Source organism: Rattus norvegicus, chromosome 14 (assembly GCF_021556685.1).
Source record: "Rattus norvegicus strain SHRSP/BbbUtx chromosome 14, alternate assembly SHRSP_T2T, whole genome shotgun sequence".
Lineage (NCBI taxonomy): Eukaryota > Metazoa > Chordata > Mammalia > Rodentia > Muridae > Rattus > Rattus norvegicus.
In genome coordinates this window covers 84,128,266-84,140,626 of record NC_141547.1, presented here as the reverse complement: position 1 = coordinate 84,140,626, position 12,361 = coordinate 84,128,266, and the positions used below count along the sequence as shown (strand labels likewise).

The 12,361-nt window shown below is 41.4% G+C and overlaps 1 protein-coding gene across 4 annotated transcripts in view; it reads left to right on the top strand.

The window, feature by feature from the left end:
- Nf2 (NF2, moesin-ezrin-radixin like (MERLIN) tumor suppressor) overlaps positions 1-12,361 on the top strand; it is an 83,354-nt gene that overhangs the window by 3,802 nt on the left and 67,191 nt on the right.

Here is a 12,361-nt window from a genome sequence, read left to right as displayed (position 1 = left end):
GGCTCATTGGAGCTTGCTGGGCAGCTGGTCTAACTAAATCATTTAGCCCCAGGTTCAGTGAGAGGCCTTGCCACCAAAAAAAAGGGGGGGAGATACTTGATATTGACCTTTGGCCTCTGAATATCCATATGCACTGTGTACCACATATGTACACATCTATACACACACACACACACACACACACACACACACACACACACACACACACACAAGATTTAGCCATTATAAATATATTCCCAGAACTTAAGGGAAGCACCAAGTAGTAAAGAAAGGTACCGGGGCTGGGGATTTAGCTCAGTGGTAGAGCGCTTACCTAGGAAGCGCAAGGCCCTGGGTTCGGTCCCCAGCTCCGAAAAAAAGAACCAAAAAAAAAAAAAAAAAAGAAAGGTACCATAATACTGCCAAATCAAAAGGAAATTCCTAACGAGAGGAATTATAAAAGAGAACCAAGTGAAAGTTCTAGAGCTGAAAAGTACAGTAGTTGAACTAAAATACTCAGTAGAGGGACCCCAGTTATAAATTTGAAATATGAGAAGAAAGACATTGGCGGCAGCAGCAAATGACTTTAATCCTAGTACTAGGGAGGCAGAGGCAGGTGAATCTCTGAGTTCAAGGCCAACCTGGTCTACAGAGCAGGTTCTAGGACAGCCAAGGATACACAAAGAAACTCTGTCCTAAAAAACAAAATAAAAAAAAATGAATAAGACAAAATAGAAGACCAACTAAGAATTATATCTAGCAAAGTTGGATATAGTTTGGTCATTGTAGAGTGGTGTATGAAGACAACAGATAACCAAAAGGAGGATTTATTGCTCAAGGTCCTGCCTTACAAGAAAGTGTTAAGGCGTTCTTTAGGCTGAAAGTAGGAGACCTCAGACAATAATTCACATGAGAAAATAGTAGAGGTAATTATGTGATTGTCCAAGTGCATATAATGCTGGGCATATAGCATGTATGTATTACACATGAGCTAACAATAACACAGAAAAGATGTGTTGGAACAAAGCTATAATAGACTGAGGAAATGACTACAGATGGAAAAAAAATCTCTGTAATAGTGAGTTACTGTGCGTGTAAATTTGATAGTGTATATACTAATACCACAGCAGAACATTTCTGACTCACTTAAATTAGTTTAAACCTGAAGTTGATTTTAGTAAGTCAAGATTATATGATAAGCTTTAGAGCAGCTACTAAAAAGATCTAAAACTATGAAACCAGGGGTTAGAGAGAAGACTCAGTGGTGAAGAATATTCACTGCTCTTGTGGAGGACCCAGGTTTGCTTCCCACTCCCACATGGTGGCTCTTAACCTCCTGTGACTCAGTGCCAGGGGATCTGATGCCGTCTTCTGGCCTCCGTGGGCATTGCATGCATGTGGCACACTTATAGGGATGTTATAGGCACGCTTACAGGTCCTGAAGATAGGACCTCATGCCTGATAGCAAATGAGAGTCCACTGAGTTGTTTGTTCTTTTTGGAGAAATAAGCAGCCCAAGGTTTCATATAGGCCAGGTTGGCTTTGAACTTGGTATCTAACTGCAGATGACCTTGAATTACTTATTTCTTGCTTTTATTTTCCAAGTGCTGGGATAATAGACATGTGTCTCCATGCTCAGCTGGAGAGATGCCTCAGTGGTTAAGAACATGTCCTGGCTGGTCAAGTGGCATACACTTTTAATCGCAAAAGGCACTTTAATCTCAGGAGTCAGGGGCAGAGTGGATTTGAGAACAGCCTTGTCTATATAGTTCCAGAATAGCCAGTGAGACCGTGTCTGGGAAGAAAAAACAACAACAACAACAACAAAAAAAAAACCAGACAATATTCTTCTGCAACTTGCAGAAGACCCTTTGGTTCCTATTTCTAGCACCATCTGTAACTCTAGTTCTAGACAGATCCTATGCCCCTAGCCTTCATGTGCACTTGGACTCACATACATTCATATCCCTACATTTATATATAATTAAAAATAGTAAAAGCCATCCTTAAAAACTGATATGTAGATGAAAAAAAATAACAGATAGTATGTTCAACTAGGGTGTGGTGTCTCAGTTTAGCACTACTGATGTTTGGACTGGGTAATTTTTGTAAGGGGAAGCAATACTGTGCACTGCAGTTTTTTTTTTTTTTTGTTTTTTTTGTTCTTTTGAAACAGTGTTTTCTATGTAGGACTTCTTTTTTTTTTAATTTATTTATTTCATTTATATGTAGGACTTTTTAAAAATTTCTTTATTTAATTTATGCGAGTACACTGTAGCTGTCTTCAGACACACCAGAAGAGGGCATTGGATCCCCAGTACAGATGACTGTGAGCCACCATGTGGTTGCTGGGAATTGAACTCAGGGCCTCTGGAAGAGCAGTCAGTGCTCTTAACTGCTGAGCCATCTCTCCAGCCCAGATGTAGGACTTCCTGGCCTGAAACTTACTCTGTAGTCTAGACTAGCTTCAGACTTGTAATGATTTCTGAGTGTGGATTACAGGCTTAGGCTACCAGACCTACAGGCATTATAGGATATTGATTCAAGTCCTCCAGCTTTTGATCCTTTCCACCCACCCACCCATCCATCCATCCATCCATCCATCCATCCATCCATCCATCCATCCCAAGGAGAGACAAAAATATTTTCAAACATTAAATGTCCACCCCTGGGGGCTGGGGATTTAGCTCAGTGGTAGAGCGCTTACCTAGGAAGCACAAGGCCCTGGGTTCGGTCCCCAGCTCCGGAAAAAAAAAAAAAAAAAAAAAAACTTTAAATGTCCACCCCTACCACCTCCCCCTCCCCCCAACGAGAACACTGTGCGTGTCTGTAGGAAGGGATAATAGTAGTAGCAGTTAGAGAAGCATAACAGTATAGCAGCTTTTAAACTTTTATGTATTTATTTTATTATATGTAAGTACACTGTCTTCAGACACACCAGGAGAGGGCATCAGATCCCATTACAGATGGTTGTGATTCACCATGTGGTTGCTGGGAATTGAACTCAGGACCTCTGGAAGAGCAGTCAGTGCTCTTTTTTTTTTTTTCCTTTTCTTTTTTTCGGAGCTGGGGACCGAACCCAGGGCCTTGCGCTTGCCTAGCAAGCGCTCTACCACTGAGCTAAATCCCCAACCCCTCAGTCAGTGCTCTTAACCACTGAGCCATCTCTCCAGCCCAACTTTCAAACTTTGATGGCACACAGATGACATGAAGATGGCAATGAAACCTGGGTTTCTCTGTGTAGCCCTGGCTATCCTAGAACTGGATCTGTACAACAGTCTGGCCTTGAGCCCAGAGAGTGTCTCTGCCTTCCCAAGTGCTACCACCACCCAGCCAAGATGTTGCCAATGCTGCTGGTCCAGTGAACACAATTTGAGTAGCAGAACAGTAATAGAAAGCACATGGAGTTTAAATAAGATAGACTGAGACTTAAAGTTCGCCCTTTTCCCTACCCACTTCTGCTTGGACTGAGCTTTATAGACCTCAGTTTCCACATTAGTAAAGTGGGACCAATAGTACTGACCCTGCACACTTGCCACAAGGATGTGTGATGCGTAGTCTCCCCAGAAAGAGGCAGCAGAGAGGCTGTAGCTGGCCTAAAGTAGGAGGGTTGCATCACTTTGAGCACTTCCCTGTTGCGGTTTTTGTTGTCATTGCATCTTCCTAAGACTTCAAATTATAGTGGAAACACCGCTTATAAATGATGTTTGAATATTTTGTTAAAAGTAATAATAGTTTGTTCTGTGGTATTAGAGCTCAGAGAAGCAAATCGTCTCATTCTCTGCCATGTCTTTGTGCCAAGTTTATGCAAGGGTTTATGCAAGGAGATGGCAGATACCTTAGGGAAAAAGAAAGCCAGTATTTGTAGAACTCTTGGCTTTGTTAAGGTCAAATGGCAGTGGCCTTCCCAGAAGGACGCGACTTTGGAGCCGGTGGTAGCTGCCATGTGAGTCATGCTCCCTTATGACAGAACATTCAGGACTTTTGCTGCAGAGATGGGGTGGACTCTCTTGATCTATTTGCTGCATTGCACAATTGGCTTGTTGCTCTAGAAGATTTTTCCACTTGAGAGATTTGATATTTGTCATCTTGAGAAAGTGGATGCTGAATGTAATTTGCCAGGAGGCTAAACGGTTATGTTATTTCTTATCTAGGCTGGAATTTTACTCTAATAATTCAATCTATCAGTGAGATGAGTCAGACATGAAAAATTTCTCAAAATTGAGTTGTGGGATATTCTAATACTGTATTACGTAAAAAACAAAGCCTTCTCATGTTGGTTGGCTTCTTAAATGTTTTTACCACAACCAAATGGGGTTATGATCAACTGAATGCCAACATTACAGGTCATTATACCATATAACAAGTAGACATAGTTTGTCCATAACGGAGAACCTTCAAAGAGGGGAAAACAGAAGGAATCATTCTGATATTTCTAGTATAGTCTTTATTCCTACAGAAACATAGGCATATAATAACACAGAATTATGGTTGCTATTTTATAGGTTGTAGGATATTAGGACTGCATGTGTGTGCACTAAGGACCTGTTACAGGACAAAGACTGTTCTTCTCTTGCCACCAGTGTCCTATGGATAAGGCAGTGATTTGAATGGTCTGTGGTCTGAACAGGTCAGAAGAAGGATGAGCTGGTGGGGAGGCAGGCAGCATTCTGGTTAGTGCTGCTGTTTTATGGACTTGGTCCCTGCCCTTTAGTGGGATGAAGAACTAGGGAATAGCAATGACTGCTTGATGTACAGTACTCAGTGGTTAAAATGCATGATTCCATTTGGTACAACAGGGCTTCATTTATTCATTCAAGAATAAATAGCCTGTGTTCCCACACAGGCTAGGTAGTCCCCATCACCTAGTAGTGATCAAGGTGTTTGGACATGCGTGTTATTATTTACTTTGTTTCCAATGGGGAAACAGGAGTAGACAGGATAAATAGCTTACTTAATGTCTCAGTGGAACCACTGTTGATTCAAGGAGGACACATCACTAAAACCACCAGCCATATTATGTCCCAGTCAACAGTGCTCTACATGGGTGGTAGTGTCCCCATAAGCTTCTGACAAAGCTGGAAGATTTCTGTTGTCTAGCATTTTTGTTTAATTTTAGGATTTTGTTTTATTTTGTTTTATGAGACAGGGTTTCTCTGTGTAGCCCTGGCTGTCCTGGAATTCACTCTGTAGCCCAGGCTGCCCTTAAGCTCAGATATCTCCTTGGTTCTGCCTTCTGAGTGCTGGGATTAAAGGTGTACGAACCTACCACCACATGGCTAGTTTTGTTTTTTGTTTTTTAAGCTTACTTATTTATGTATATGAGTACTCTATCTGCATGTACAACTTCGTGCCAGAAAAGGGCATCAGATCCCATTACAGTTGGTGTGAGCCACCATGTGGTTGCTGGGAATTGAACTCAGGACCTCTGGAAGAGCAGCCCAGAACTTTTAACCACCGAGCCAGCCCCTAGTTTTAGTTTTTTATTTTAATTAAACTTTAAAAAAGTATTACTGGCATGAAAGGGCATATATGGAAAGTCCACGTATGGTGGCCAGATGACTGCTTTTGTGGACTCCGCTCTCTCCTTCCATCTTTACATGGGTTCTAGGGCTGGGACTCAGGTGTCTCAAGCTGGCCTTGAACTTGCAGTGTAGCAGAGGATGACCTTGAATCATAGACTGGGGGACTTGGTCCTTGGTGCTGCCTCTGAGGAACTCATTCCTTTACTTCTCTCTTGGACCATCTGTAAGATGGGAATAATTGTGATTTTCTTGTAGGGAGTTATTGGGGAAAATACTAGGCCAATACCTGGCACAAAGTAAACGTGTACAAGGGCTTTTGAATAAATGGAGCTATGTCCTGAGCCCCTGTCCATTTCTTTGATTCTTTCAGCCTCTCCTACACTTCGTCACACACACTTTGCTCTGAGCCCATTGGCCCAGTTCCTCTCTCTCAGCTTCTGTTCACAGAGCCTCTGTATAGGTCTGGAACGCCCTTCTCCCTTGTGGCCTGGCACAAGGACACTAGTAATTCATGTATGTGCTATCCAGGCTTTCTTTTGTGCTGGGTGTCAGACTGCTGCTGAAAGGTGGGCCTGGGATTTGAATGCAGGGAACCAGTCTTCCAGGCGTGTCAGTAGGAACAGGCAGCCCTTTCTCTACCATGTGTGACATTCTGTAGGAGTCTCCAAGTGGAAAGAAGGAAACTTAAGTGTTTGGTAAATAGGAAAAGTGGAAATAACAGTCTGTCGAAAGAACTTATTACTAGAGACAGCTTATTTGTCTTTGTCATTATTTATTGAACTTGGTATAAGATTCTATCTCAATGCCATTTTGTAAACGTGCCAGTGGGCTTAGATTTTGTTGGGTAATGACATGACATCTTTGCTGTATTGCCTTGATGTCTGGTTTGTCCTTTGGATCACCTGAGCATTTTTTATAAGAGAATCTTTTTCAGTTGCCCATGATCAGCTTGGAATTCATGCTTTTGGCCTAAAGTAAAGCTTATTTTGCAATAGTTAAGTATTTTCTAGATGCATATTTCACATTCTTTATGGTCAGAGTGGTTCTTCCTTGGTATTCAACCTGTCCAAAACATGTGGTGTGCCCACAAAGATATCAACTGGTACCTTGTTTCTTTTTCTTTGCCTATTGGGGTTGGATCCCAGGGCCTGCAGCATGCCAGACTAGCTCTTTACCAAGGCCCTACACCCCCAGCATTGGTTTAATTTTCTTTAACATTTTAGAAGTTCACCTTTCCCTTCCCTCCAAGTGTCTCCATTAGTTCAGTTTTAGAGGAACCCAAATTGAGACTGACAGAATACAGTTTCTGTACAGTAAGAGGAAGAGGACTGCAGGCACATTGAAGTTCATGGCTCCTTTCAGAGTTTTAGAGGAACTCCTATGGGGGTGAGGGGGAAAAGACATGGACAGACAGACAGGGAGACCGACAGACTGAGAAACTGAGGAAAGGTACTAGTTTTTCAAGGTGTTCATGATCCAGATAGAGAGAGATGGAATACATAAGTTTTTGTATATGCAGATAAACAACAAATATTTGGATTTGAAATCACATTAAAATTGGGATAGAAGCTGTGTAGTGTGACAGCTACTTAGGAGGCTGAGACAAGAGGATTGTTTGAACCAGGATTTTGGGACCATCCTGGGTAACATAATACGGGTTTGTCCCTTTAAAACAAAACATAACAACAAAGAACAACCTTTCTTAGAAACATGAATATCAGTGAGTGCTGATACAAAACTAGACAGATGTATGGGTCTAATGTGTACCAAGGTCTAGCAGGGAGTTGGCTGGGCAAACCTGGCTACAGCTGGGCTCTGGAGGGCTACACAACTTCTCCATATGTGGTTCTCTGTCACGTGTATAAGATCACCGAGAGCCCTGAGTTGGGCTCTGAACATCTGGTGTCTAGGCTGAGCTCTTTTGGGCCCTTGAACCTCCTCCCCTAGTTGTTCATCTAACACTAAAGAGAAGAAGTCACATTTCAAAGGCCCTTAGCATCAGTGTCTGCCTTAGGACAGTGATTCCCTCCTTCCATTTTTGTGAGACAGCATCTTGCTGTGCAGTCTCAGCTGGCTTCTTTCTGGATCCTTCTGCTTTAGCCTCCAGTGTGCTGGGATTACAGGCATATACCACACTCTCAGCTTCTTTCTTTCTTTTTTCTTCTTTTTCTTACTTCCTTCCTTCTTTCTTTCTTTCTTTCCTTCCTTCCTTTCTTTCTTTTTTCCTTTTTTTTTTTTATGACTCCACTAGTGATTTGTGCTAGTTCTATGCTATTGTCTGAGAACATTGTTTGGTACTTATTTAGTTATAATTTCAGAGTTTAAAGCATTTGAGACTTAGAACTGCATTTTCTCAGAGCTACTGATCGTTCTAGCTAGCTGGTGAGGCTTCTCTGGTTTTCAGGATGATGTGTTCTATCCTCCTGTGTGTGCTTGTGTAGCTTAGAGTCTAAATCCACATTTTAGGAATACTTTTAGTATACAGAAAATTGTTAGTAGTGCTGGCTTCAAGAAGTCAGCTTGTTTTTATTGTGTTGGAGAGGGAAACCTACCATAGGCAAGCCCTCCTCTTTCTCTGAGTGACATCTCAGGTCTTAAACCTAAACTATAATAGTAGAGGGTTCTGAGAGGCTCAGTCTGCTTGTCCCAGTCGAGTCTCTGGCACCACTAGGTGGAGACAGAGACCGAGTTTGCTAAGACTTTTTTTTCCCTCTGCCTATTCGGGCCAAATAAGGGAAATTCACAGAAACTCTTTGTCATCTTGTTACCTACGGTCTTCGGACTCCAGTAGTTTGTTAGTGTGACTTTCAGATAACACTGAATCAAAGTAATTATGTATGGAACAGGAATTGTGGATAGGTCTGCCATTGTAAATTCCCCAGCAGTGCCTTTATCTGCTATTTACTCTTGCTGATTTCTGATTAAGTCAGTTTCATAAATATTTTTGCTAAAGTCTTCAGACCTTAGTACTTCTCACCCTTCTACAGAACTTTTTATCAACTCTACCCATTACTGTACTTTAGTATTGCTAAGGTCAATGTTAAATCTTAGAATCAGTGACTGGAGAGATGGCTCAGTGGTTAAGAGCCCTGGCTGCTCTCCCAGAGGTCCTGAGTTCAATTCCCAGCAACCACATGGTGGCTCTCAACCATCTGTAATGAGATCGAATGCTTTCTTCTGGTGTGTCTGAACACAGCTACAGTGTACTCATCTACATACATACATACATACATACATACATCTTCAAAAAAACTTTAAAAAAATCTGAGAATCAGAGACAGAATGTTTAAATTTTCTGGGTGCTGCATGAACTGGTTTTCATGAACTGATTCTGTTATCCAGTAGTTTGTTTGAAGGGCCGGAATGCTCTAGATTGGACCCATGCCTACCTAACTGTTGCTTTACTACTGAGTTTTGTCCCAATTACTACTGAGATGTTTTGTTTGTTTATTTGTTTAGGCTTTATTTTTGGTTCTTTGTGAATGTCACATTATATGCCTCAGTCCTACTCATCTCTTCTCCCTTTGTACCTGCTCTCTGCTTTTGCAACCTCCCCTCCAACAGAGAAAACAGATCTTATTGTGGAAGTTGTAGTGTGTCACAATGAATCCCACAGTATGTCCTTTTGTCCATACTTCTTTGCTTACAAATGTTCATTGCAATGACTTGGTCTGGTATGAGGCCTCTGGCTCCTGCTACTCGTTGAGTACTGGATCCTCACTGGGACTCTTCTCGGATATCCTGTTGTTGCCCTGTCATGGATTTTCTGCAGTTTTGGATCTGTAGGACCAGCCCCTTCATGTACTCCAGCAGTTAATTCATTGATGGGGTAGATGTTGGGTAGGTCATTTCAAAGCCCTGTGTCTGGACCTGAGAGGTGTCTGAGCTGGTCAGCCCACCAGCTCTCCTGCCCTTGGGGTCAGCTTATCCTCAGCTCCCACATCCAGGGCCAGCTCTACTGTGCTGCTCTGGTGAGGTGCAGGTCACTGAGAGGTTTTTTTTTTTTTTTTTTTTCTTTTTTCTTCTTTTTTTTTTTTTTCTCAGAGCTGGGGACCGGACCCACACTGAGAGGTTTTTAAGTACTAGAGATTGAACCCTCGGCCTTGAGCATGCCTGATAATTGCTCTTCCACTGAGCTATATCTCTAGTCCTTTATTAATTTTACTTTTTATTTGGAAGATAGGGGTGTCAATAGTGGTTGTCTAAATAAGCCTTGAACTTATAATCTTCCTGCCTCAGCCTCCCCAATACATGCCATTGTGAGAGAGGTCTGGCTTAGGAGCTTTTTTTTTTTTTTTTTTTTTTTTTAAATTTACAATATCCGAGAAGGAATAACCATTTAGATAATATTTTGCCATGGGTTGGTTGTATTTGATAGTCTGATAATTTTGCCTAATGTTGAGGCACATGAAATTTTGCCTTGTTGAAGCTAGATAGATGTTTCTGTGACTAGGAGTGCTGGCTACTCTTCCAGAGGACTCCAGTTTAATTCCTAGCAGCTACATGGTGGTTCACAACCATCTGTAATTCTAATTCCAGGGGATCTGATGCCCTTTTACAGGTACAGGAGTATGTGCAGGGAAAATACCCTTCACGTAATTTTATTTATTTATTTATTTATTTATTTATTTATTTATTTATTTATTTATTTATTATATATAAGTACACTGTAGCTGCCTTCAGATACACCAGAAGAGGGCATCAGATCTCTTTACAGATGGTTGTGAGCCACCATGTGGTTGCTGGGAATTGAACTCATGACCTCTGAAAGAGCAGTCGGGTGCTCTTAACCGCTGAGCCATCTCTCCAGCCCTTCTTTTCTTTTTTATTTGCAGGGGAGAGTCTGAACAATACACATCATGCATGTATTTATTTATTTATTTATTTATTTATTTATTTATTTATTTATTTATTTTAGCTTTTTGAGACAGGTTTTCTCTGTAACCCTGGCTGTCCTGGAACTCACTCTGTAGACCAGGCTGGCCTTGAACTCAGAGATCCACCTGCCTCTGCCTCCTGGGTGCTGGGATCAAAGGTGTGCACCACCACTGCCTGGCTCTCCCAATTTCTTAAAATTAAATTAAATGTAAAAAAAAATGAGCGTTGTATCTTTTTTCCTGTTTTTGTTTTGTTTTGCTCAGTCTCGTAGCTCAGGCTGGCTTCAGGGTGTCCTTTATCGTTCTGCCTCAGCCTCCTGGCGAGTGTTAGGGATACAGGCATCAACACCTCTTCTGGCTTAGGCTTATGTTTTATCAGTACCAGACAATCCTTACAATAGTAAGGATTGTTATTTTCGGTATGTTAAGTATTGTAATCATTGCTAATTGCATATTCTCCACAGCATGTTATTTGATGAAAATTTTACTTTTCAGCAGTATTTATAATTACCATTTTTGTTGAATTAGAGAGTTCATAATACAGTCTATGCAGTCAGGGTTTTTCTTTTTCTTTTCTTTTGAGAATGTGTCTCATGTATCTCAGGCTGGCCTTGAATTCATAATGTAGCTAAGGTTGGCTCAAACTCTATTTTCTTTATTTAAAAAAAATATGTACATTTTTATGTATATATATGTGAGGGTGTCAGGTCCCATGGAAGTGGGATTACAGACAGCTGTGAGCTGCCATGTGGGTACTGGGAACTGAACCCAGGTTCTCTGAAGAACAGCCAGTGCTCTTGTTTTTTTCTTTTTTTTTTTTTTTTCTTTTCGGAGCTGGGGACTGAACCCAGGGCCTTGTGCTTGCTAGGCAAGCGCTCTACCACTGAGCTAAATCCCCAACCCCACAGCCAGTGCTTTTTTTTTTTTTTTTTTTTTTTTTTGGTTCTTTTTTTCCGGAGCTGGGGACCGAACCCAGGGCCTTGCGCTTCCTAGGTAAGCGCTCTACCACTGAGCTAAATCCCCAGCCCCACAGCCAGTGCTCTTAACCTCTGACCCATCTCTCTAGTCCCTGTTGGCTGAAATTCTTGATCCACCTGTGATGGGATTACAGGTGTACAATACCATTCTAGCTATATAATCCACTTCCGCTTGTGAGCCATAAGGATCATATTAGCAGAGCCCAGTGTAAGGGAAAACGTTCCAGAAAGTACACATCAATGAAGCATTAAGTATTAGTTACATTCTTAGAAATGATTTTAAGTGACCAGAATGGGTTGTTAAAAGATTGACAGAAAATTATTCCAACAATGAAAAAAGTACTATCTGATTTACACAAAAGCATCTCAAACTCGTGGACTCAGAGGGTGACCACTTGATGACTGCAGAGGTTGAACCCTGGAAGAGGTTAAGTGACTTACTCAACACAGCGGGTTGAAGTGTTTATGGCTGTTTGACAGAGCTATGATTGCTCTCATGTTGTGAGCTAACATCCTCAGATGGATACTGTCTTCTTGGCTTTTGGAGGACAGGCTCTATCTTGCTTTTAAAACTCTATAATTGTTTCCTTTTTGCTTTGTCATCTGTTTGTTATCTGACTTTGAAACAAGTACATCCCCCTTGCTCCAGCACAAAATCTTGAGGTTACACAGTCATGGGGGAGTTAGGCCTACTTAAACTAGGTCACTGAAGTCACAGGTTGGTTGTGGTGGTAGGAGGAAAGATCTGGAATATTGATCTCTGGGCTCACTGCTGATCCAGTAGTCACTCTCCATTTGGGTAGGGAAGATGCCAGCAATCACAAAGACTTTTACTCCCTAAAAACCAGTAACTTATTTTGTTTTGAAAGACTAAAGACTGAATCAGAGTTTAAAACCTATATTTTGTGGCTTCCTAAAGTGCTGTGAATTGTTTCTTCCTAGTAGTGCCTTTTGTTCTGTGGAAAATTTTCTTCTTTGGTTCTTTGAGGTTTAGATTTCTTTG